The sequence below is a fragment of the Lissotriton vulgaris genome, chromosome 5, assembly GCF_964263255.1.
Source record: "Lissotriton vulgaris chromosome 5, aLisVul1.2, whole genome shotgun sequence".
NCBI classification, from domain to species: domain Eukaryota; kingdom Metazoa; phylum Chordata; class Amphibia; order Caudata; family Salamandridae; genus Lissotriton; species Lissotriton vulgaris.
In genome coordinates this window covers 220,742,410-220,767,919 of record NC_141693.1, presented here as the reverse complement: position 1 = coordinate 220,767,919, position 25,510 = coordinate 220,742,410, and positions in this window count along the sequence as shown.

Sequence of the window (25,510 nt, the reverse complement as noted above, 5' to 3'; positions counted from 1 at the left end):
TGTTGAGGAAAGCGATGGGGAGGTCAGGGCAGCTGGAGTAAATTTGCTGCAGGACTCGCGCCGGGCAGACGTCCGCAGGAGACCCTGACTTCACTTTGGGGAGTATCTCCAGAAAGGAGTCCTGGGTGAGGGGGGGAATGGAGGTAAATGGAATTAGGACGGATGGGGGGGAGGGATCGACGAAGGCAGACGAGGGTGGTGGGATGTTGGTCTTGATGGTAGCAATTTTCTCTAAGAAATAGGTATTAAGTTGATCACAGAGGAGCTGGGAAGGAGGAATTTGAGACGAGGTACGATCTGAGAATGCTAGGTCATTCACTATGCTGAAGATTTCCCTGGTTTTGTTTTCTGCCGAAGTTATTTTTGAAGAGAAGTAGGAGGTTTTTGCATCCAGGATTGCAGATTTGTATTTAGCCAGTGCTGATAAGAAGTGGGTTTTTAATGAGGGGCTGTAATTTATCCTCCATTGCCTCTCCGCCCGTCGGGCGCTCAGTTTGAGATCCTTTAGGTGGTCATTGAACCATCTATTGGAGTCATTGGGACGGCGGATGGAAATGCGGCGTAAAGGCGCCACTGAGTCGCAGCCTCCAGCCAGCCAGGTGTCAATGGCCTTGGCTTGAGAGGCAGATGATAAGCCAGCGATAATGGGAGTGGAGTTGCGGAGTGAGGAGGTCAAGGAGGGATAATCCAGTCTATTCCAGTTCCGCGCCCAGGTGTTTTTGGTGTGCGGAGTTTTGGGCATCAGGTTTCGGAGAATGGAGAAGGAGATGAGGGTATGGTCGGACCATGGGCACGGCGAAACAGCAGCCGAGGCCACAGGGAGGTTAAGGGACCAAACCTGGTCCAATGTGTGCCCATGGGAATGAGTGGGGACGGATATGTGTGATACGAAGTTGAGGGATGAAAGGTAATCTGTAAATTCTTTAGAGGCTGAGCACTCATGTGGGTCTGTGGGCCAGTAATTGAAGTCCCCTAGGACCAAGACCGAGGCATAGTTGACCACCAAGTTAGCCAACAGTTCTTGAAATGAAGGCAAGAATAAGGGTGAGGGCTGAGGTGGGCGGTACATGAGGAGACAAGTGATGGGGGGGGGAAATGAAAGAGAGCGGACTACCAGGAAGTCAGCAGGGGGAATAAGGGGAAACGGGAGTTGTTGAAAGTTCAGCTCCGACCGAGCAATTAGGGCGACCCCACCACCAGCCTTGCCTGTCGGCCGGTCGGCCCGCAGGGCCACATAGGAGGGGGGTAGGGTGGCCAGGAGAACAGGGAGGGAAGAGTCACAATACCAGGTTTCGGTCAGGAGCAGTATGTCTGGTTTCTCAGAATCGAGTAGGACAAACAGCTCGTGGTGGTGCTTGACCGCTGACCTGGTATTGAGTAGGACAACAGACAATGCCGGAGAGCGGGGGAAGGGGTCAAGGGGGGGGGGGCAAGGTGACGGGGGGTCGTGCTGCAGGGGATAGGATGTAGTGGGGGAAGAGGGAGCGAGACCTAATGTAGAAATCAGACTGCGGATAGAATCCGGGAGTGGCCAGTGGCCTTGGAGGGCAGTTAAGTCCTTGGTAGTGTAAGACATAGTTTTAGCATGGCGTCGTGCCCCTAGCCCCGTCCGGCCGCGGACGGGCGCAGACGGGCTTGCCCTAGGCGCGCCTTTGGCGCGCAAAAGTCACCCGCTGCGCTCGTCCGCTGCGCTTCCTGGCAAGACACATGCTTTATGTTGAACGTGGTTCATCAAATTTTAGCACAAATAAGTGAGCACACCACGGCTCTTCAACTTTAAACTTAACAGGAATGGAGCTCCTCAACGAAGTTGAGCACAGATATGGCTCCTCCAAGCAACACTTGAAGAATTCATCAGCATGCATAGTTTCTTCCGTTCGTTCTTTCTTTCATTTGAAACATTAAACCCCTCAACAACTAAAAACCCCAAAAGACCCAGAATCCAGTTAACTAATAAAAAAACTGAATGAAGCACCTCAATATGTACATATTGAGCATCAAAAATGGCTTCCCACTTCGAAGAAAGAATTGTATTGACATGTATGTTCGTAAATTAATTAAAATGCAAGGTGCAGCTGACAACATTTTAAACAAAAAAAATTAAAATAATAAATGTAGTCTCCGTTGTCAGATTATCGGACCTTCCTGACTTGTAAACTGAAGTGAGAATTAAAACGCCAACACTCTTTTCCTTTACAGACAGTCACCAAAAGCAAATACATTGGAAGCCCGGAGGACGTCATGGAGAAGCTCAATAAGGGGTCTCTCCGAACATCAGAGCTACTTGAAGGATGCGCCGGTAGTACTTCCAAATAAAATGATGTCCTTCTGAAGCTGTAGTTGTAGTAAGATGCCATGGCACACATTATCAAACTGCAAACGTGTAAGCGTTATTCTTTGCACCAAACAAAAATGTCTAAGCACAGCAATGCACGTTGGGCACAAGAAGGCAAGAACACTTTTGAATAGAAAGGCTGTGTTGCAACAAATGACGCAGGCGGAAACAGACAGGAACAGTACTGAATTTAGATAGGACGAAATGCCAACCCTAAAATGGCAGTACACAACGCACGCTTCCCCAGGTGGCTCTCGTCACGTAGGTGCTGGATAATCCATTGTGATGCATTTCAGTCGCGAAGCTTTTGTGGATGTCAGAAAATGCTAATGACTTTATGATTCAACCTAATTATCCTTCAATAAATCTACTTGAATCATCACAACTCGGCTACCGATCCTCTTATTACACCAGGTAAGCCTTATACGCATTTTCCAGGTCGAGCACAGTTTTTAAATGGCAATATAACAGTTAAACTGTCCACAATGGCATCGGGAAAAGGAGCAGTCCCTGAAAGCACAGATTTATGCTTTAACTTTCACTCGAATGCAGCACATTGACAGTCACTTCAAACCAGGACCCACTCCTTCACCCCGATTAAAGTATGAAATAATAAAACTCCACCACATGTACATGGGCTGACATCCTCGTGGCAAGGGCTCCAACGATGCAGACTCTCCAGCTCCCCTCAGGTGCAGTAGGTAACTGTTCATAGCACACCAACTCAGGATTATTTCACAGATCTGATGAGAGCACTTTCAAACACGAGTAGATTGTGCAAACTTCAGATATCCACATACCTTTTTAGACACCTAGCAGGCGGATTCCAAGTTAATCAAATCAAATCACCTCCTTTTGTAAGATGTGTGTAAGGCGGAGAGTCTCAACATCAAGCTGCAAATTCCATGTAATAGCAGATTTGAAGAAGCAGATGACAACATAAACTTCCAACGTTTAGGTGTACTTTAACATGTCCTAAACCCAACTTACTTCTGGCTATCAGTTGTTGTAGACACTGGTGGGGCAATCAAGAGGTTGGCCATGAGGTTCAGTTAGTTTCTTCTGTTGCAGTATCTTTTTGATCAGACATGGTTTTGATCCAGCGCTCCTACTAAAATTCTGCATAAATGATGTCACTATCTACCACCATACTTACCAATCAATACCAGGCCCATAAAAATAACAGAGCAGCTGAATCATGAGGCGAATGAATCTAATATGTTGTTTAAACTAATCTACAATAAACAAGACCAGCTTGTCTTTTAGTAAATTTTATTTAAACATATTCATGAAAACTTAGGCTTTGGAACTTTATTAAACAAGAATTAGAAAATGTCATAAAGAAAGATTTATTCAGCATTTATAAAGAGAGCTTGTTTCAAGAAATATTAATCATTAACAGAAATAAGTGAGAAAGAACATTTCCAAACCCTAACTATTTCCCTGTCTCTACCCTCATCGCCTGATAACAAAGTCTTTTAAAAATCTCCTTTCCTTACGTGCGTTCGTCAGTCAGCAGAACACGACCCTCTGGATCAAGAAGCGTAAGCAAAAAGTCTGCTCCTTGAGCCAACTCTTATACCCTAAAACTAAGGCTAAACTAACTATTTTCACATTCCAACAGCTGAATTCTGGCTCCCCATTGGCTGAACCACCTCATACCACAGTAAATTGTGACATCTTCCACCTCAGGTCCGGGCTTTTACACAAAGCCATTGTTCATGCACAGAGTCCTGGCGGCACTTCCTTAGGCTGCTACATTTTGTAGCAAAGATGTTCATGTAGTGCATAAAAATGCCGCGACTCACATTCCTGGCCTTTACCCTGTCCGTTATGAGCTTCTCGTGGCACATTAGCAAACCTCTCCACAGAGTCGCCTTTTGCAGTTCTTTTCAAAAACTTTTCACAATAAAAGTTTATAGGCTTCTCATCTTTTTCTAAATAAGTTTTCTCTCGTGGCTTTACATCAGTAGGCCTCTTTCAGAGAGCGTCAATTTTCTGCGCCACTTTAGCTTGCGTCACTGCGCCACTTTTAGCTTGCGTCACTTTTTCAGAATGCATTATTTTTCTGCAGCCAACTCTATGCTTCTTTCAGTAAAGTATTATTTAAACAAACACAAAACATCAATTAATTCAAGAATTGACATTTGTTCTGTTACCCACCCCCTTTGCTAAATATTAACCCATTAATTATGTTACCTAGCAAAAGCACATTTAAGCAGCATATATTACCTTTGATGTACCAATCCGATCTGGAACTGCATTTGTCACAGAAAAGACAAGACAGAAGCACATTTAAAAGCATATGCTATTATTTTTGGCAGCAGCAGTTAGTATATGACAAAGACAATAGACAATAATTATTGTATTATTTCTTTTGTATTTTGCACAAATAAGCATAATGTTAGTTCCATATGTTCATGTTGCACAGTTTATTCTAGGTTGATTTAATAACATGCAGCAAACATATTAGTTTTATTAAAACATTATGGAAGACTGACTTCACAAGCCTGAACAAAATATTGTTCATTAACCCGCTCCATCAACTCCCTCATCTGGTGATTTAAAAATCACCAAACAAAATCCAAAAATTTTACTTAAAATGTTATCTATTGAACATGTTTCAGGCTTACTCAGGATTAGTATTTAAACTCTAATTTCATCTATATTTCTGCAACTCTCATATTGAGTCCTACAAAATGCCAAGTTGGATCTTTTCCACCTTTGAATCCCCAACCCCCAATGAATTTATAGGTATCTACATTTTGAATTGCACCAACAAAACAAATATCAATCTGAGTATCATAAAACAAAACAAAAAACAAAAATTAATTTTTGAAAAATATATATAGTATATACCCCTCTTTTTTTTTCCTTTCAAATTCTAAAACATGTTTTCTTCGACCTTGCGTCTTACATAAAAGTGTTTCCAGCTAACACAATTTCTTCGACCTTGTGTCACCTAACACAATTTCTTCAGCTTTATGCCAAAAATAAACCTCAACTCAAAGAAAATAAAACCTAGTCATTGTCACCATTTTCTTGACTGCTACTGCTAACCTCAACTACTGGTGGAATCAAGATACAGGCCCACTCCGAAGATTTGTACTTGTGTTTTAGCTTCAATGATCTTTTGCTCTTTCTGCTAATCACTTCAATTTTATTTCCAACTTGTTCTTTTTTATCTGATTCACTCTCATGAATTTGCTCTTTCGATCTGTTCACCAACTTGAACTTCAAGTCTTCTTTTGGCCAGACATCACCATTTCTCAAAAGTTTCTTCTTAGACTCTATTTCATTATATTCAACTTTCCAAGTCCTTCTTCTGAATTTTCTTATTTCAGACTCTTCATCACTGTCATCAGAGTCAGTTTCAGATATTTCAATACTGTATCTAGGAACTTCTTTACTCGGCAGCTTCACTCCGTTAGGAACAACATCTCTGTAGCTGGTACTTGGTAATTCGTCCTCCTCTTCCAGACTTGCTTCTAGCTTCCCAGTTCCAGAATTTCCGTTCCTGCTTTCAGAGCTTCTAGTCTGCTTTTCAATACTCTCCTGATCTTGAATCTCTTCAGTCTCGGACTCTTTTTCTGCTTCTTTTTCCAGCAGATCTTCATCATTTTCTGAATCTAAAATCACAATCTCTAGATCTTTTTCATTCAATGTTTCATTCACATTGACATCATCATCCAGATGTCGACCACCTTGTCGATCTTTAAGATCTGGATTTTCACGTTCTTCTTCTGAGTTTGAATCAGTTGTAGTGTTGTCACTATCTTCATCAGCGTTATCAGGTGCAGGTACACAAAGGATATGACTTGCATGCACCCACCTTTTCAGATCCCTGCACTTTACAGCATTTGTTGTGACTGAAATCACTTGCCTTGCCTTCTGCCACCTGAGTACCAAACATTTCTTCCTCCGATGAACCTTTGTCCTGACCCAGTCTCCTGGCAATAGATCATGAGCCTGCTCCTTTTCTTTTGAAATCACATCTGTTCCCTCAGTAATTGTGTCATTTTTTCTTGTTGGAAAAGCTTCTACCCATTTTGAAAATAAACAAATGATGACTAGGACATATCTCAGTTTGTTATGTTGGGGCATTTCAAAGAAATCTATTTGAATGAACCACCCTCCCGGCCTATGGTTCCCAAACTCCCAATTGTCTTTTGACTGTCTTTCTGGTATGTCAGACATCTTTGACAAAGTGACTCCGCAACTTATCCGAACTTTGGATTATACCATGTTTCCCTGAACAGTTGAATTTTTGTGTCTCTTTCTAAATGACCTGGACCATAATACATCTGTGCCATGTCAGCAATCATGCAATTGGGCATAACAGGTCTGCCATCTTTGTAAATCCAAATTTCATCTTCCTCTCGCTGTCTGCAACCTTCTTTGAGCCATGTGTTTTTCTCCTCATCCTTTGCCTCATCTCGTAATTGTTTTAATTCTTGCCATGTCTGAATTATAAAGATTAATATGAGAATGCTTGAAACATGTTCATAAAACTTTTCCCAATTGATTGCAACCCTCTCCTGAGCACAGAACTTAGCAATGGCACCTGTGTACTCATTGCCTTTTTAGACATAATCATTTTTCTCTCCATTTGCAGCATATTTTATCACTGCTATTTGGTCAAGAAGCTCAATTTGTTTGTTGAAGTTTGGCATGCCCAGAGCAGAAGCTTCACACAAACTCTTTTTAAATTGCTCAAAGACCTCAAGTTCAGTTTTTGTCAGGACAATTGGGCCTTTCACATCTGCTTTTGTCAGTCTCTGCAACGGTTTTGCAATTACTGAGAAAGCACTAATCCATTGGCGACAGTATCCAACCATGCCTAGGAACATTCTTACCTGTCTTTGTGTCTTTGGGGGTTCCATTGCCTGAATCATTTTATTTTTCTCAATAGTTACCTGTCTGGTTCCTTTACAAAGACTGTTCTCAATCTCTTTTAGGACACCCTGCTTAATGAATTTTTCAATAACTGGAATGACTCCTTCAATTGTTTCTGGCTTCATCTTGTACTGTGGAACATTAGGAAATGAGTTTCCCTGCTTGTTTGTAATTTTAACTGGATCTGGTCTGTTTTCCTGGTCTCCACTGATTCCTGTATCTGTATTATATTTCTGCTCATTAACATAATTTGGAAATGGCGGCGGAGATATCTCATTCTGCTGAATTACCACCTGTCGCTGTATTTGTAGCTGTTTATTCAGTAGCTGTTGCTGCTGATTTATCTCTTCAAATTCAAATTCAAAACAACTTTATTCGGTTTTCATTATGAAAGCCATAAAAGTACAAATATACACAGTAAAAAACTATTAAAAACGTTAAAATTCATGGTATGTTAAAATTAGTCTCTCTTAGAAAGGACAGAGCATTTACTAAGGTCCATATTTAAGGCAGCTCTATAATTCTCATAAGTTCGTACGATGTCTGAGGCACATTTTCAGGTAATGTGCCACGGATTTTGACACTAAGCTGTTTTCCAAAAACTGCAACGCCAGGTATGCTGGGCGGCATCTTCTGACCTTCATTACTTTTAAGATTGGTAGAATCCACCTCTTACGGAATGGCGTATAAAATTTACAGAAGAAAAGAACATGAATTGTGGACTGAGGGGAAATAAAGTCACAAGGGCACGCTGTAGTATTGTGTGTCCAAATATTCTGAGAAGGGAATGAAACCATAATATGAAAAAGATTGAACCTGAAACGGGTGAGAAGTAGTTTTTCAAATTGTGTCAGGTCGTGCTGCAGATACGGTTGTATAGATGGAGCTGTTTGTATCATTAGGCAGTGTTGAACTGATGGCTTACCTATTTCTGTCATCATCCGTAATTGGGTTAAGTGGGACAGGCATAGCTTTTTTAGTTCTTTTTTCGCTATGTCTGTTACTGACTGTGGATCGTCAAAGAACCTCGAAAGACCAATATCTGCAAGGAAAGATTTTACGTAGCATAACCTTTTTATCTTTTTCAAATGCTCTAGTTTCATACAGTCCTCAATGATTGCTCTTGTGAGCTGGCATTCGTCCGTGGCCCATATTCTGCGCCATAACATTATGGGCTGGATCTTAATAAGATCTGAGATATGATCCACTCCGAGTTCTAAATGGCAGCCAAAGGTAGTCGTGCTCTTTGGGACAGCTAGTAAAAATTTCAGGAAAGAATTTTCGATTTTCTGGATTTGTTCGACGTTTGTTATTCCCCAAACTCCTACTCCGAAGATAGCCGTGCTGATGCATTTTGCATTATAGATCTTTATCATCTCTGCCAGAGGTCTTTTTCATAGACGGAGAGAGAAAGCTTTTAGAGCGCCCACTGTTCTTATGAGTGCTAACTTACGAGAGATGATTGCTTCTTTCCATTTGAACTCTTCGTCAATGGTGATGCCGAGATATGGGTAAGTTTTAGTTCTTTCAAGGGGCAGATTGTCCACAAAAATTGTCTTCACCTTTTTCCCCTTGGTACCAGCGTGCATCACATAGGTTTTTTTTATATTAACTTTTAAGTTAAGGTTTGTCATAAAAGTGCCGTAGTTGTTTAGGGCCCGCTGTAGCTGGATCGGGGTTCGTGCGAGGATCACCGCATCATCGGCATATAGCAATGCTGGGATCTGTCGCCGGCCCGCTGTTGGAAAATCTTTTACGACCTGTAGCATTGCAGCTTCGAGTCCATTAGTGTAGAGCGTAAATAAGAAGGGGGCCAGCACACACCCTTGCCTGACCCCCTTCTGTATTGGGAAGCTATCTGTAAGTTGACCTTCCAACCCATATCGCACCTTTCCCGTGGCGCCAGAGTATAACTCGCGTAAGAAGTCTACAATTGCAGGCTCAATCCCCATTTTCAGCATTATTAACCAGAGTTTGGAATGTTCTACACAGTCGAATGCTGCTGTAAGGTCAACGTAGACCATGTGTAGACTTGCTTTTTTCACTGTTGTGTATTTTGCGGCCAGTAAGGTTAGATTCAGAACTTGGTCCACGGTACTCAGGCCAGCCCTGAACCCGTGTTGAAGATCTGAAAGTACCCCGTGTTCTTTAGACCACTCCTGGAGACGATCGAGAAGTATCCTCCCTGCCATCTTTCCAACCGAGTCCAGAAGCGAGATGGGTCGATAACAGGAAGGACTGTCTCTGTTGCCTTTCTTGAAAATAGGGACCAAGATTGATGTTGACCAGGAGTTAGGGAGGTTAATTTCCTTAGCTGCGTTCAGAACCTTGGTTAAAAGAGGGGACCAGAGATCAGGAAGGAGTTTGTAAAGGTCCATGGGAACGGAATCTGGTCCTGGCGCTTTGCCGTTTTTTGCTGTCTTAATGGCTTTCTTTATTTCGTGAATGGTGAATTGTATTTCTATCGGGTATTTCACCAATGGGAGGAGAGGTGGAGGGGCTGAGTCTCCGGATTTAACTTCTCCAAAAACCCCTGAGAAATGCTGCACCCAGTCCTCCGCATTTATTGCAACATCTAAGGAGGGACCCTCGTTGTTTCCGGCTAAAAATGGGGTCTTGACTATTCTCCAAAAGGCTAGACTGTCTTTTTGAGTGCTGCTATTTAGAAGTTGAGTCCATAGGTTGCATTGTATCTCTTTTTTCCTTTGTTTGAGTGCGTACGCATATGATTTCCTTAGTTGCACTATCTCTTCTCTATTTCGATCTTTCTTTGCTAGGGCTTTCTTTAGGTTCGAGTAAGCTTTTGTGCACTGGGTGTTAAACCAACCTTTTCTTAGTGTGTTGTTTTGTTTTCAGGGTTTGGTTAATTCGTTTCCTATAGTTTTCACTATTGCATTGTAACCGATCAGAATTTCAGCTGCAGTTGCAGTAGGATTTAGGCAATTGTCGATGTGAGTCCTGCATTTTTTAATTATTCTTGCGCTGATTATTTCTTGGTCTAGGTTACCCCATTTTAAGGTGAAGCCGTTCAATCTGTTTAATGTGAGTGTTTCTTGGTGCAATAAAGCCGAATGGTCCTTAACTTGGTTCTTGTGGTGATCAGGCTCTAGATAGGTTAGTTTGATTGGGTAGTGGTCACTGAGTGCGTTGTTATTCACTTCAAAGTGCTTTATGCGTGTGGCGTTATTAGTAGAAACTAGAATGTAGTCGATTAATGTTTGAGCGCCTCTTCCGTGGAAAGTTGATGTAAATTGGGTTATCGGCGTCATTATCATATTCGCGAACCCTATATCTAGCTCGAACATGATGGCCTGCATATTATTTCCTTCCTCCTTGTGAGAAAAGTGAGTTAGAAGATTATCCTGATCGTCTGTGATCCCGCATGTAGGGGCATTGCTTTTGCTGCATATATGTAGATTGAAGTTTCCGCCCCAGATTATTGAGTGTGTGACTTTGGCGTATTAGATTTTTTGCTCATTTGTTACATCGCTGATTTCGCTTAAAGCTTTGGTTAGTTCCGTCGGGCTCATATTGTTATAAAAGTTTATTATAGTGTAAATAACTTGATTAGTTACTTTGATGTTAATCACTTGATAGTTCTGGTGGAGTACTATAGGCGTTGTTTCCTGACAGGGCCAAAGGTTAGAAATGTATGTAATTAGACCCCCTTTGCTTCTCCCTGAATGTGATTTTGTTGCATGGGAGAAGTATGTTCTATATCCCACCAGATGGACTGGATCGTTCAACCATGTCTCCTGAAGACAGATTAAGTCATTTGTGTGAACCAGGTCCAGGAAAGTTTTCTCCAGATGCTTAGTTGCTAGACCCGCCACATTCCAGAATAACATGTTCCTCTCGGCGTCAGTTGTGATGTTAACAGGTTGGATCAACAGGTCGAGAAGTACTACTTCTGCCATTGAGTTTGGAGGGTCTATGTTCAAAGCTGCCTCGCATATTCGGTTATTTGAGGCAGGTAGTGGCATAGTCTGCAGACCAGAGACGGATTTGGAATGATGAGGACCAGCTTTGATCTGACTGCCTGCGTTTTGAGTTACGGGTTTTGAGGTGCGGTCGTGTATTCTAAGTTTTGATGAGCTTTGAACCTTTTCAGAGGTCTTAAACTTTGGGGTACTAGCTGGAGAAAGTAAATGTACTCTAGTTTTAAGCAGATGACTCGAAGTGTGAAGCTGTGATGATGGTCAGTCGACCATGTCTAGGCAGCTGTAAGGATTGAAAGTTGGAATTCCAGTCCAGGGTTCTCTGTACAGATGTTGATATGCTCTCCTGCCAAAATTATTCCAGTCGCCTCGTTCTCTGTGTTCATATCCCCAGTCTCCCTGGGGATGGTACCTTTGGTTGATTCCCTGACCCCTGTCACCCTGATTCCAGTTTCTTGGTCCTTGGTCGGGTTGACTCTAGGACCAATTTGATGGCCAGTTAGGGTCCTCGAAGCGATGATTTTGTCGAGGGTAAAAAAAGGATAAACGTTTAACATTTATTCCTTCATTATTTTCTGGAGTATCCCAAGAACAGATGTAGTCCACTGCTCGTGGGTTTTCAAAGTTTACTATTATGCTATCACCAAGGATTGTTTTTGGCTGGTGGCCTATCCAAGAGACCCTTCTCACCGTGGTGATTCTGGTGATGTTATTAGGGTGATTGGGCCTGTTGATATTTAGCCAATAGCGTGCTTTATTTAGTAGGGACCAGGTAGGTTCATCTGTGTCCTTACTTAGTTCTGGGACGCCTGTTAATATAGCTACAAAAGGAGCTGCTTCCGGTGGAAGATTTACTACTTTTGGCCATCTTTTATTAGGTCGTTCTGGTTTACTGGTTTGTCTCTGTGTTTGTTCGTGACGGGAAGTATTTGATGTGGGTGGAATGGAAGGAGTTGTTACCGGAATGGCTTTTGTAGGAATAGGATTTGCAACTGGTTGGTTTTGGGGACCAGAAGTGATTTTGACATTGTCTTGGTTAGGCTTAGTTTTCGAGGGAATAGTTTGATTAGTTGATTTATTTTCCGGTTCTCTTGTGTTTTTAATTATGGTGTTTGTGGTATTTGTGGTAGTCGGTTTGTTCACTGATTGTTTCGGTGTATTGGTAGCATTAGTTTTTCCGGAGTTGGTGGTAGTGGCTAGAGAAGCAGAGAGGTCATTTTTCCTTGGGTTGGTGGTTGTTTTGGCAGTGGCAATTAATATAGCCATTTGTTTTTCTATTATTTTGAGACTTTTTTGTATAGTTTGTAGTTGATGTTTTACTATTTCCAAGATTTCTTTTAGCAGAGATGTTTCTACCTTGGAGTGACTTGTGCTTTTTGTCGGGTGAGGAACCAACATTTCTTGTCGATTCTGTTTAGTATTGGGTCTGTTCACATGGTCTTCGACTATGAGCACGTCAGAGGTAATGTTCTTGGTAGATTCTGTGACAACAATATTCCGTTGGTTTTGGTGACTAAGAAATAATTCAGAATCAGAGTTTGTGACAATAGTATGTGTTGGACTCTTAGGACGTGATTCTGTATGAATTTGTTGTTTAGGGATTGCTCCTTCCCTTATACCTCTGGATTCTGACTGTGTTAAGTCATTATTTGTTGGTTGTAAACTTGCAAAAATGTCGGGAGTCTGTTCGAGATCCTGAGAGGATTGTGAATTAGACAGTTGCGAGGTTACTGATAGGTCGACTGTGTTTGGTAGTGCGTGTATTTCAACATTTGTTTCCGAAGTCGACTTGTTTTGAAGTACGGCGTTTGGAGTTTGGGCCTGTGCCAGCATACCCATAGATGAACGTTGTGCTTGGTCTAGCTCGTATGAGACGCAACGATCGATCATCAATACTGTTTGATCTATGGTTTCATTCACTTTATGAAGAAATTGTTCAATGGGGCCGACAGTGGTCGTCATGTTTTTTTTTAATGGTTTTACTTCTGGAGCCTCTTGATGTCATTGTATATTATTTGACCGTGTAGAGTGAGGTGAATGAACCTTGGGTTGATAATGTATCATAAATGGAGGTTAAACACTCTATAACTTCGTAGCAGACTTTTGCACGTAATTTTACCTTGGCTTGGATGTTAGGGGGGTGCGCCCGGCCCGGTCTCCTCCGGTCTGTGACGGGCTAGGACGGGCCCACCCTTGGCCCAGGCTTCGCCCAGCGTCCCGCTCGCGTCCCGCGAGAGGGAACGATGATGCCCTTTATGCGCCTCCTGGCGCGGCGTGGAGGGGGTGGGGCGGCTGGAGACCTCGAGGGCTGCCGGGAGTTGTAGGCAGCCCCTCGCCTCGCTCCACTCGGCGGTCCCGCTGGCAGATTGTAAAACACAGCAGGACGGCGGGAGGTAGGCGGTGGGGGGTCTCTACAGCCGGTGGATCTGAAGCAAAGATTAAGCCTTCTCCTTTGGCGGTCAGCAGCGGTGAACGGGTCTCACGGAGCAGCGTTTCGATGCTCCCTGCAGCGATGACGCCCTTTATGCGCCTCCTGGCGCGGCGTGGAGGGGGTGTGGCTGGAGACCTCGAGGGCTGCCGGGAGTTGTAGGCAGCCCCTCGCCTCGCTCCACTCGGCGGTCCCGCTGGCAGATTGTAAAACACAGCAGGACGGCGGGAGGTAGGCGGTGGGGGGTCTCTACAGCCGGTGGATCTGAAGCAAAGATTAAGCCTTCTCCTTTGATTTATCTCATTCTGCATCTGTTGATTTTTACACTCTCTTACAAAAGCTAAATACGCTTTTTCCTTCTCCTTTTTCTTCGTCCATTTTGTTTTCCATTTATTCAGACTACCCCATTTTCTCAAAGTCCAAATTAAATCTTTTATATGGGCAATTTTTCCTGTATTGTTCAAGCTTTCAATGTCCTCATCATCCTGATATGTTTTTAATCTGTCTGTACTGATTATAACATTTATTAATTCTTCTGAATCAATTTTTAATTTTGCAACATCCAGTAATTTGTACTCATCAGGCTGTGTCAGGTCAATCAGGTCGACATCAGAGTCCTCACTAGGTGAAGCTAGAGTCATCACTCTCTCTTGCTGAGTTGGAATCATTACTAGCTCGTTTTCATGTTCATTAGAATAAAGTTTTTCAGCAAACGTTTGAATTTCAGAATTCAATGGGACTGTTAAAGCTGTGGGACTAGTTTCATCTTTTCTAAGCACTGAGACTGTCACTGCATCCATGTCTGATGTTAACTGCCCAATTATATCATTTGTAGAATTTACATGATCATGAATACTAATTCCAGAAGTACTAGGTATCTCATCATACCTTTCTGTTGTGACACCTTGAAAAGGGGTCTGGGCTGGGACTCTATTAATCTGAACTGGGACTCTTTGCGTTACATTAATCTGTTCTGGGGGTCTGCTTGAATTTCTGTCCAGATCTGTATTTACAACATAATTTCTACACTGATCAATAAATTCTACTCTCTCATGTTTATAATTTTAATTTATAAATTTGCAAACCAAATTTTCATTAAAATGTATTTCCTTTGGGAGAGATGGTGTATTCATTAATTTGCTCTCACATGTAACAACAACCTTTTTCATTTTCTGATACCAGGAAACCATTTTCTCTTTCTTTAGATAGTAATTATCCATGTTTTATAAAACTATTTACCTTTATTAAAAATTAATCACAATAAAAATATGTTCACTTTATTTGTCCCTTATAGCATCTGCTAATCAATACATATTATTAATTATTCAACAAAGTCATGTAATGTTATACTTTGCACTATAAACAGAACTTCCTACTTAAATTAATATTTCTTTTAATTTACCTATATTCACAATTTGATTTAGACGAAAAGCAGCGATGAAAATACTTAGACTGACAATTATGGAAACACCTGAAATTGACTGAGTGTTTACTAATGCTCATTTACACACACACAAAATATCAGCAGTGGGGAAGGCTCAGTAATGTTTATTTATTTAATTTTGCTGCACGATCCTTCATTTTCCCCCGTGACCTAATTAAACTTAGATATCACAAATTACCAATTATGTTTGTGACACAATGCTGTTGAGGACGTCACTATTGTTCCTACTTTGGTGGCCTTTCTAGTGTACGGTGCTCGTTGGTGCTATGACTATTGTTGCTGCTATAGCTGTATTTGCAGCTCTAATGGCAGCTGCTAATTATCTGCTTTTACCCAATATTGTAATAGCCAATATTGGCAGTGTCGGTGCTCTAGTCACCTCTGCTGCTGTTGTCCTAACCAGGGTGGCTGCTGTGATATTCACTACTTTACAGCAAGACCCACCTTCCTAAAGTACAATTAAAACTATGTACAGTTATGTGATTTGTTATAATACAAACAAAGCTCTGGGCACCAGCGCTAAGAAAATTAAAGCAAAAACATTCTCAACAGTAGTAAACAACGAGCATTAGCCTATTACAGCTTAACAAATATCTCAGCCAATCTCAGCGCGGCTACCATGAAACTACAGCCAATCACAAAGCGGCAGCTATGAAGCACTAGCCAATCACAGCGCTGCTACAGTGTCCTATACTGCCACTGCAGTTTCTCTTTCTCTCCTTGCGCTTTCGCGCTCCAAAATAGCCCTTTCTTTGTCAAACAAGCTCACAACAAATGATATGAGAAACACATTAGCTTATTATAACTTGCCATCAACTTAAACACAGCACATGACCATCTCTAATATAATATGATCTCTATAATACACCTCGTTCATGCAAGGTTGTTGTATAAGCTGTGATCTTGATTATCACAGCTTTAGCGAGAAGGGAATTCAAAATTAAGACACTCGCAAAAGTAAACAATTATTTGGCAGTGGCACCGCGCCTCAGCTAATCACAGCACGACCACAACGATATTAGCCAATCACAATGCTGTTGGCGATGCTCCAGCCATTCACAGTGCGGCGGCTATGACGTACATAGCCGCTGCAGCTTCTAGCTCTCTCCTCGCGCTCCAAGCAGCCCCTCCTTTACAAAATGTGCTCTCAGTACAGCGTGCTCGCCACACGCATCAGCCTTGACACGCTTCTTCCTTTAAAACAACAGTGCGATTGTAGCGAGGGAAACCAAAGCGGGGGCTTAGTTCTATGCTCAAGTGTGTTCCAGCTATATCCCGCGATCAGCCCATGCAGACAGCCGATCCACTAGGACGTACTCCTTAATATGCAATTAACTTGGGGACACTTGCTAAATATTAAAAATCTCGGCAGCCAGTGGTGACGCGCATTACCCAATTGGAGCGCAACCACTCTAAACACAGAAACGCTGTCAGCAAATCACAGCGCAGCTTTGCCTATGACACTACGGACGCCTCAGCCTATCACAGCGTGGCTTTGCTGTGATGCTTCGAAAGCCTTAGCCAATCAGAGCGCGGCGGCTATGACGCACACAGCCGCTGCAGCTCCAGGCTCTCCCCACACGCTCTCGCTCTCAAAACAGCCCCTCCCTTACAATTTTCGATCGGGACACTTTTGAATGGATTTAAATAGCGCGCAATACTTTTAAATGTATTTAAATAGCGCGGAACACTTTATAATGCCGTTAAATAGCGCTGTCTTTACCCTGTAGGCTCCAAAACGCTTTACAATTACTTTTTAACACAATTAGTAACTACACAAAACGAACCATTAGCCTGCTTCCCTAAAAAGGACAGTAGTTTTTCAGACACACAGATTTTCACTCATTCACTTGAAATAGACGACGCTACTTCACTAGAATATTTTTCTACTACATTCACACATACATTCATACAAAGGAAATCCCTATTCATGCATACTTGTTTTTTCCTCAGGACTCTAACCTTAGAAGTAAACCTCTTTCGCTAGTAAGAAGACAACGCTTATCTCTTCCTTAGGACTCTAACCTTAAAAAAGAAACAACGCTTACCTTTCTTCTTTAGGACTCTTAACCTTAGAAGAAAAACTACGCTTACCCTTCACACAAGCTCAGATATGCCTTTTACTCTTTTCATAGAGAGTTTTAAAACAGGCGCACCAGGTCCCTATCCTCAATGCTACGATTTCATAGACAATCCTCACTATCATACATACAATTTACTCAACACACCTAGAACCCTAAACTTGTGTTGTACGTCCACAACACAGTGATATGCGGCGATATCACCTTTTGAAGCAGAACAAATGAACTGTGTAACCTGAAACCAGCGTACTGATACCAGCATCACACTACTCTTGCCATGGCAAACCAGGAATTTTTCACACTGCTGAAAAACCCTTACAACTACATATAACAATCTGACAAAATAAAAAACTCAACAAATGTTAAACATATGTTGTTATGTATGTCAAAAACAACATATAACCGTACGAATGCTACCAAAAATTGATCCAGCGCTCCTACTAAAATTCTGCATAAATGATGTCACTATCTACCACCATACTTACCAATCAATACCAGGCCCATAAAAATAACAGAGCAGCTGAATCATGAGGCTAATGAATCTAATATGTTGTTTAAACTAATCTACAATAAACAAGACCAGCTTGTCATTTAGTACATTTTATTTAAACATATTCATGAAGGCTTTGGAACTTTATTAAACAAGAATTAGAAAATGTCATAAAGAAAGATTTATTCAGCATTTATAAAGAGAGCTTGTTTCAAGAAAAATTTATCATTAACAGAAATAAGTGAGAAAGAACATTTCCAAACCCTAACTATTTCCCTGTCTCTACCCTCATCGCCTGAAAACAAAGTCTTTTAAAAATCTCCTTTCCTTACGTGCGTTCGTCAGTCAGCAGAACACGACCCTCTGGAATCAAGAAGCGTAAGCAAAAAGTCTGCTCCTTGAGCCAACTCTTATAACCTAAAACTAAGGCTAAACTAACTATTTTCACATTCCAACAGCTGAATTCTGGCTCCCCATTGGCTGAACCACCTCATGCCACGATAAATTGTGACATCTTCCACCTCAGGTCCGGGCTTTTACACAAAGCCATTGTTCATGCACAGAGTCCTGGCGGCACTTCCTTAGGCTGCTACATTTTGTAGCAAAGATGTTCATGTAGTGCACAAAAATGCCGCGACTTACATTCCTGGCCTTGAGCCTGTCCGTTCTGAGCTTCTCGTGGCACATTAGCAAACCTCTCCACAGAGTCGCCTTTTGCAGTTCTTTTCAAAAACTTTTCACAATAAAAGTTTATAGGCTTCTCATCTTTTTCAAAATAAGTTTTCTCTCGTGGCTTTACATCAGTAGGCCTCTTTCACAAAGCGTCAATTATCTGCACCACTTTAGCTTGCGTCACTGCCCCACTTTTAGCTTGCGTCACTTTTTCAGAATGCATTATTTTTCTGCAGCCAACTCTATGCTTCTTTCAGTAAACTATTATTTAAACAAACACAAAACATCAATTAATAAAAGAATTGACATTTGTTCTGTTACCCACCCCCTTTGCTAAATATTAACCCATTAATTATGTTACCTAGCAAAAGCACATTTAAGCAGCATATATTACCTTTGATGTACCAATCCGATCTGGAACTGCATTTGTCACAGAAAAGACAAGACAGAAGCACATTTAAAAGCATATGCTATTATTTTTGACAGCAGCAGTTAGTATATGACAAAGACAATAGACAATAATTATTGTATTATTTCTTTTGTATTTTGCACAAATAAGCATAATGTTAGTTCCATATGTTCATGTTGCACAGTTTATTCTAGGTTGATTTAATAACATGCAGCAAACATATTAGTTTTATTAAAACATTATAGAAGACTGACTTCACAAGCCTGAACAAAATATTGTTCATTAACCCGCTCCATCAGTTTCTTGCCTTAAATCGTCGCCAGTGTACCATCCAATAATTGAAAGTTGAATCCTCATTTGTTGTGTCAGGAGGTATGTTTATTCTTGGTAATCAAATAATCAAGTACAGCATTTAGATAAGGTAGTAATCCATGTTCCAATAAAGGTTAAGGTAAATGCCCCACCGGAGCAGCTGCCCTGCTGCTCAGTCTCCAAGGTAACTGACAGTACACTTAAAGATACACAGATAGAACTAAGTATGACACCATAGAGACAGGCTGAGCAACACAGTACAAGAGACTAAGAATTGACAAGAAAGAGAGGAGATCAGGGAGAAGCAGGGTACAACACAAGTACATCATTTTATTACTCTGTTGTTAGTGTGGGATTAGATAGGGCCATTTCCAGTTCCAGTAGTGCTAATCGACAGAGACACAAGATTGGCCTGACTACCAAGAGGCATGTCTGTGGTTAATGTTTGTACACACTTCTGTGATCTGCTGTTTGTTCTCACCCATCTGCAGCAGGGCCAATGACCAGCTGAGCTATTTCACCTGCTTCCTTACAGAGTTTTCTATTTGACAATGCTATGGTGGGCATCCAAATGACTTGTTAGAAGTGCTCTGAGCTGCCACACGAGTGCCTCGGGTTTGCAAACCCCTGCCACATATTTGTCCGAGAGAGAGATGCTGTTAAGTGGTGCTGTCTATCAAAAGAGTATGAACCATGACATGCGTGGCCTTGGAGCAGAGTGAGCTTGTTTGACCTTCATTCAAAGCTGCTCTCTGTTTCCCTAAGTCGTGTTGGTCAGGAGATGCAAAATATCTCAATGAAGCATTCTTTTTCAAGTTCTCATGTGCATACATTACCTCTCTAGCTGGTCCTTGTAGGTTTTTGTGAATTTCGGAATTAGGATGTAAAATGACAAAAGTAAAGCAGGACTGGAAAGCTGGTCAGATCTGACATGGGAATCCGTACATCGTGAAGCGGGTAAAATTTTGCATCGCAGCAGGGCACCACTTACATGTAGCCCAGAAGGCTGTCCCTTACCCATGGTGCAGACACCATGTCCGTCTTGCCGAACTGAGTACACACCATGAGATAACATTTCACTGTTCTGCCACTGGAACCACTTTTGTCAGCATTCCAACTGAGTCCACCGGGGACATCACCCCCACACAGGAAAAGCACTGAGCACGGGTAGGTTGGTGTCTCTCTCAGGATCAGAGCGCTGAGCGACTGATCCCAACCCCCCAATGCTCCCTGCTCATGCCCCTCGAGGCAAAAACACACAGAGATAGACTTGAACTTGGACCCCAAGGACGCCTGTTATTGGACTGCTGTCCTCCGATCTACCAACTGCTCAACGGTAGACTTGCCCGACTGAGCGCCTCCCTCCCCCATGGTGGCGCAACTCGCCCGGGTCAACAGCAGTTTCCTGGAATCCCGCTGAGTATTACAGGCTGTTCCTGGGAGTATGCTAGTTCAGCCAGGAATGGCTTACACACCAGCATAATTATTTCATATTACGTTTCTGAACTGTCAAACAGCCCCCGCGGCCTACACCTTACAGGGGCAGCCTCACGTTCCTACGGGCCGACAAACAAACAACAAGATATTTCTAACAGAGGCTTCAGCAGTGAGCTACTAAAGCTCAGAGACCGACAGGCAGAGACCCAGAGTTCCAAGCGGACTGCCTAAACCACTGGCACCATCCTGTCGGTATTTAACCTCAACCACTTTGGTTACCCCCGGTGGGGGGGTGGGGTTGCACCAGGGCAGACACCATCAAACGCTTGTGTCACAGCAATATGGGGCCGGCTTTAAGGTGTTCTCGCCCCTTATAAACATATTCACCATCAGGCCAATTTGTAAAGTGCCACGAAGCTGTATTCCACTAGCAGCTCTGAGAGCAGGCCCACGTAATGCGGGGAAAAGGAGAGCGCAGCAAAACTGGAAAGCGAACCCGTTGCTCCGTTCGCACTCCCCCCCCACGCCTGTGGTAATATTGTTGCTGGAGAAAGACATGCCGGACCCCAGGGTTCGACCTGGGACATATGCTCCCGTGCTGACGCACCACCTCGCCCTGGAGCACATCTACACACATCAGGCACTTCATGGTGTGCGCGATTATGGGAAGTACTCAGCACCCAGTACCACTACGCCGGACCAGGAACCCCCGCCCACGGTGAGCCCAGCAAATGTTTTCTTTGCCAGTCCACAGGGCTCCACTGCACCCAGCAGCAGAGACGTCCCATCAGGTAGCCACAGAGGCCTTCAGTCTACAACCATGCTCCACGTGGCAGCACCACCGCCAAGCTCACCAAAACCCTCAGGGCCCTATGCACCCCCCCTGCTCATTGGTCATGGGGGCATGGAGCGACGTGCACAATCCCCAGCGTGGACAAGTGAAAGATAACGGCTAGGGGTATGCTCCTCCACCCACGGGCATAACCCGTACCCCGCTGGCTCGATCGCTGGCCACCGCCACTGGCAGCTAGCCGTGCTCACCAAGAGCTCACCTCTCCCCATGGCCGCCCGCGTGGGGCCCAGCTGGCCCACCGAGCCTGTCCTAAAATGTGGGAATGTGGGGTGGTTGGTGGCTAGGTGCACTCACCGTGACTTGTGCCGCGTGGCACCGAGCACGACCGGAACAGCGTCAAGCCACCTGACACGATACAAGGCGACGACCCCTAGACGACGTGTCGGGCGTGCGAAAGAGGGCACCAAGATGGTGGGGGAGGCCTATATACACCTCCCCCAATCCTAGCGCCCAGGAAGTGACGCTCCCTAGCACACCGCGATGGGGCTGGGGGACTCCTCCCAGAGTCCCTGCCCCAAAGGAGGGGGGTGTGGAGTGCCCCGATGATACTAGAGGGCTGCCCTCTTTAGTGGCCCCCTAAGGGAGCCTCGGTCAGCCGCACATAATTATCTCCCTCAACAATTGGAACACAAATGTACTACTTGCACTGTAAGACGCAGTAAACTAAAACTTTAACGTTTTCCCCACAGGACGCTAATTAGCATTCACTCTGCTTCACTTGCAAGGTCTTTACTGTAACCCTAATTGGGTGTGCCCCTGATAATTTTTTTACCTTTTCCTCATATATACCTCAACAGTGGAACCGAACCTCATGTTGTGGCTTCACAATTGTCATATTTTTGTGCATATAGGTCATATATATGCTGTGGGCTGCAGCACAAGCTGAAAATGTACACTTTTAAAACATCCCTGACCGGTGCCTGCCACTCGGTGCAGGGATGTTTAGGGGGCTACGACAGGTGCCCCCAAGGCCCCATATCAGAGGGCCAGGGGGGAAGGGGACCCCTCCAGGGGCCCCCAAAATGACTTTCCGTCTGCCTTTTCATGGCCGGCAAAGCACCAAAAATGGCAGGCTTAAAGAGGAATTGTAATCCCTATGGCAGTTCCTGAGCAGGCACCTCCCTTATTGTAGGGATTACTTGAGCCTGTCGGAAAGCGTTGGACTGCCCCTCTGCCTGCTTCCTCTGACAGCACGCATTGTAATGTAGTGGTTGGACAGCAGCAGCAGATGGCGGTCGGACCAAACACAAAAACTGTAGTTTGCAGTCCGACCGACATCAGAATGACCCCTTCAGTTTATTTTAATACATTTTTTTGCTTTCACATCTATTTAACCAATCTACACTGCCAGCCCACACACCCTCACTTTATCAAATGACAGTTCTATAAAAAGATCTCCGTCAAAGTGCCCCCTTGCGAGTGCCTGTCAGGCATTGCAGCGCCAGCTTGACGAGTAGCTAGCCCAATGATGAAGCATGGCACCTATCCGGGTGTGTGAGGGCCAATTACACTATTGAAGCATATCCCTATCTATACACAATCTCCCTACTCTCTTCACAAGGAACTGCATACTCTTGTTGAATCTTTGTGTATGCAGAGTGCACAGCAGTGTTTATGTGGTGTGCAAGAGTGGTCGTTTTAATTGCACAGGAGCATAGTAGTGTGCAGATGGCCATATACGTGAGTATGCCATGTATAGTGAATCACTGAGAGGGGGACTCAAGTTAAAAAGGGTATGCTTCACTATTCAGGGCACCATTGGATAGTTTTTAAAGACAGAATAGAACACAAAAGGAGAGAACCAATAGTTTGATACCTAGGAAGCAGAAGTAATGTATAGGCGATGACAGTGGGGGGGCTCTAGTCGAAAATGTTATACTTCACTATTCAGAGCATGACTGGAGAATCGAGAGTAGCTAAATAGAATGCAGAAATGGAAAACCAGTAGTTTTATAGCTTAGTAACAAAAAGGGGTACAGGGCCCCCAAGAGTTTGGCTGTGACTACGTATTGCATGAGAAGAACGTGTAAGGGGCCCAAGTTGTAGAAATGTCTGGGAGAGGGCAGGGTCAACCATACAGAGCTGAGGGCAATTGGCATCTCCTCAATCATGGAGGATAAACGTACTCAATTTTGAGTGCACACTTAGCGAATTGAAGGTTTTTGAATTACTGGACTGATGTTTTCAGTAGGGTGAATGGAGGTAAGGAAATGCTGATAGGCAGTAGATTTAGTAGAATAACGTGCTTTGAAGGCCTTCTTATGAGTATCAAGATGTTTGTATGATTTGGCTCCATTTCCAAATTATAGACTGCAAAATGGCCTTCATGGTACACGTCTTGGTGTTGGAATTAGACAGGAGGTGAGAATCAAATGTTGGTTAGAGAGCTAAGTTCAAAATTCTAGTGTACACCTGTAAGATTGTTGAACCAAGTTTATAATTTTGACCTTTGTCCTAGGGAGTTTAACTGTGAGTGAGACCACAGCAATATGGTCATAAGAATGAGAGTGTGATCTGAAGAAGAAGCCCCAAGAATCCGGGTATGCTTCAGGGATGTAGATGAGAGGTTGAGGTCGTGATTGACCACCAATGTGGGAGGGTCACAACAATAATATGGTGGCGGGCTACTTCGGCTGCTGAGCAAATGGGCCACCATTGTACAATTTGGAGTGCCCTGTGTTACAAAAGCTCTGAGGAAGATGGCCTTTTCAATAAAAATACAAAAAAAGATAAGCATATTTCATGAGTTATTTGTTGATTTCAACTTATCAGTAAAACTGATTAAAAGGCTAAATTTTTCACACAAAAGATCTTTGCATGACCTTAAACATTGAGGCCTACATGTGTCAAGCGTTTTGCGATTTGTTAAGGCCGAAATTCGCAGAATTTTGGCCTTAACGAATCGCAAACGGACATTTTGCATCTTTTGGCATGCATGTAAAATTAGCAAAATAAGGAATCGCAAAAAATTGTGATTCCTTATTTTGCTTAAGCATTTAAGGAATCGCAATTTTGCGATTCCTTAAATGCCATGTATGAAGCTTTTTAAAATTGCGAATTCAGGTTAAGAAATCGCAAATTAACACCAACTTGAGGTTGGTGTTAATTTGCGAAATCCTTTCAAAATTCACAATTTGGCAATTTTGAAGGTGGCATGTGACACATATACATGCCCATAGGGCATGTATGTGCGCCATATGCAAACACATGTAAGTTTCAGGGGTGCAGCAGGGTGTCCATGAGACACCCCTGCAACCTTGAAATAATTCTCAAATTGCGATTAGCAAATTTTGAATTCGCAATTTGAGAATTACTTCACAATCATTCCTATGGGCCTCCTGGCCCAGAGGAATGCATGGGAAATTATTCCTTATTTGCGAATTCGCAAAATGCGAATTCGCAAATAAGGAAGATTAAGGAATCGCAAAAAAATAGCGATTTTTTTCTTACATTCCATTTTGCAAATTCTAAATAGTGATTCCTTAAAAATCGCTATTTAGGAATCGCAAAATGGAATCTTGATACATCTGCCCCCTGAGTGTATATTTTTCAATAATGTGAATATTTCTTGGTGTTTTTCTTATTAACGTGTTTAGAAGTCATACAGCTCTGCTCTAAAATAGCTGGAAGGTTTCATGATACCAGTGCAGTACATGGGTTTGCATACAGTATGCACACAAGAGGATCTGTGCATCATGTTCTGACTAGTATGCTGTCCAACATTATGTGAGGTAATGAAAGCACTCTTTTGCAGAGGCAGAAAATGGAAAGTGTATCATATCTTACATCCATCTGCCTCACTCTTGTAAGACCAATGCATGAGTATCCTCTTTGTGCCACTAAACTATCACTATATTAAAGAAATATATACATAAAAAGTGGGCAGTTTATGATCCGAAGCTGAAGCCCAGTATGACCCTAGCTGCATCGGGGGGAGGGGAGGTGGGGGGGTGAAGAGGAAAAAGGTAGAATTGTCCTCCTCTTATATTGTTATTCAACACACAGATTCTACCAGATTGCTTTTACTTGACTCCTGAGGCTTGAGCCGGGAGGTTGTCTATTTTAAAACTGTACCTTGTGATTTTTATCGCGAATTTCCCGTGTGTCCTCTCCCTCCCCCCTGCACTGAACTATTAGTGTTTGTCGTTTTCATGACACACTAGCGCCAATTTTAAAACAGTATTTGCTGATTGCTAGCAAACTTAACTGGAGACT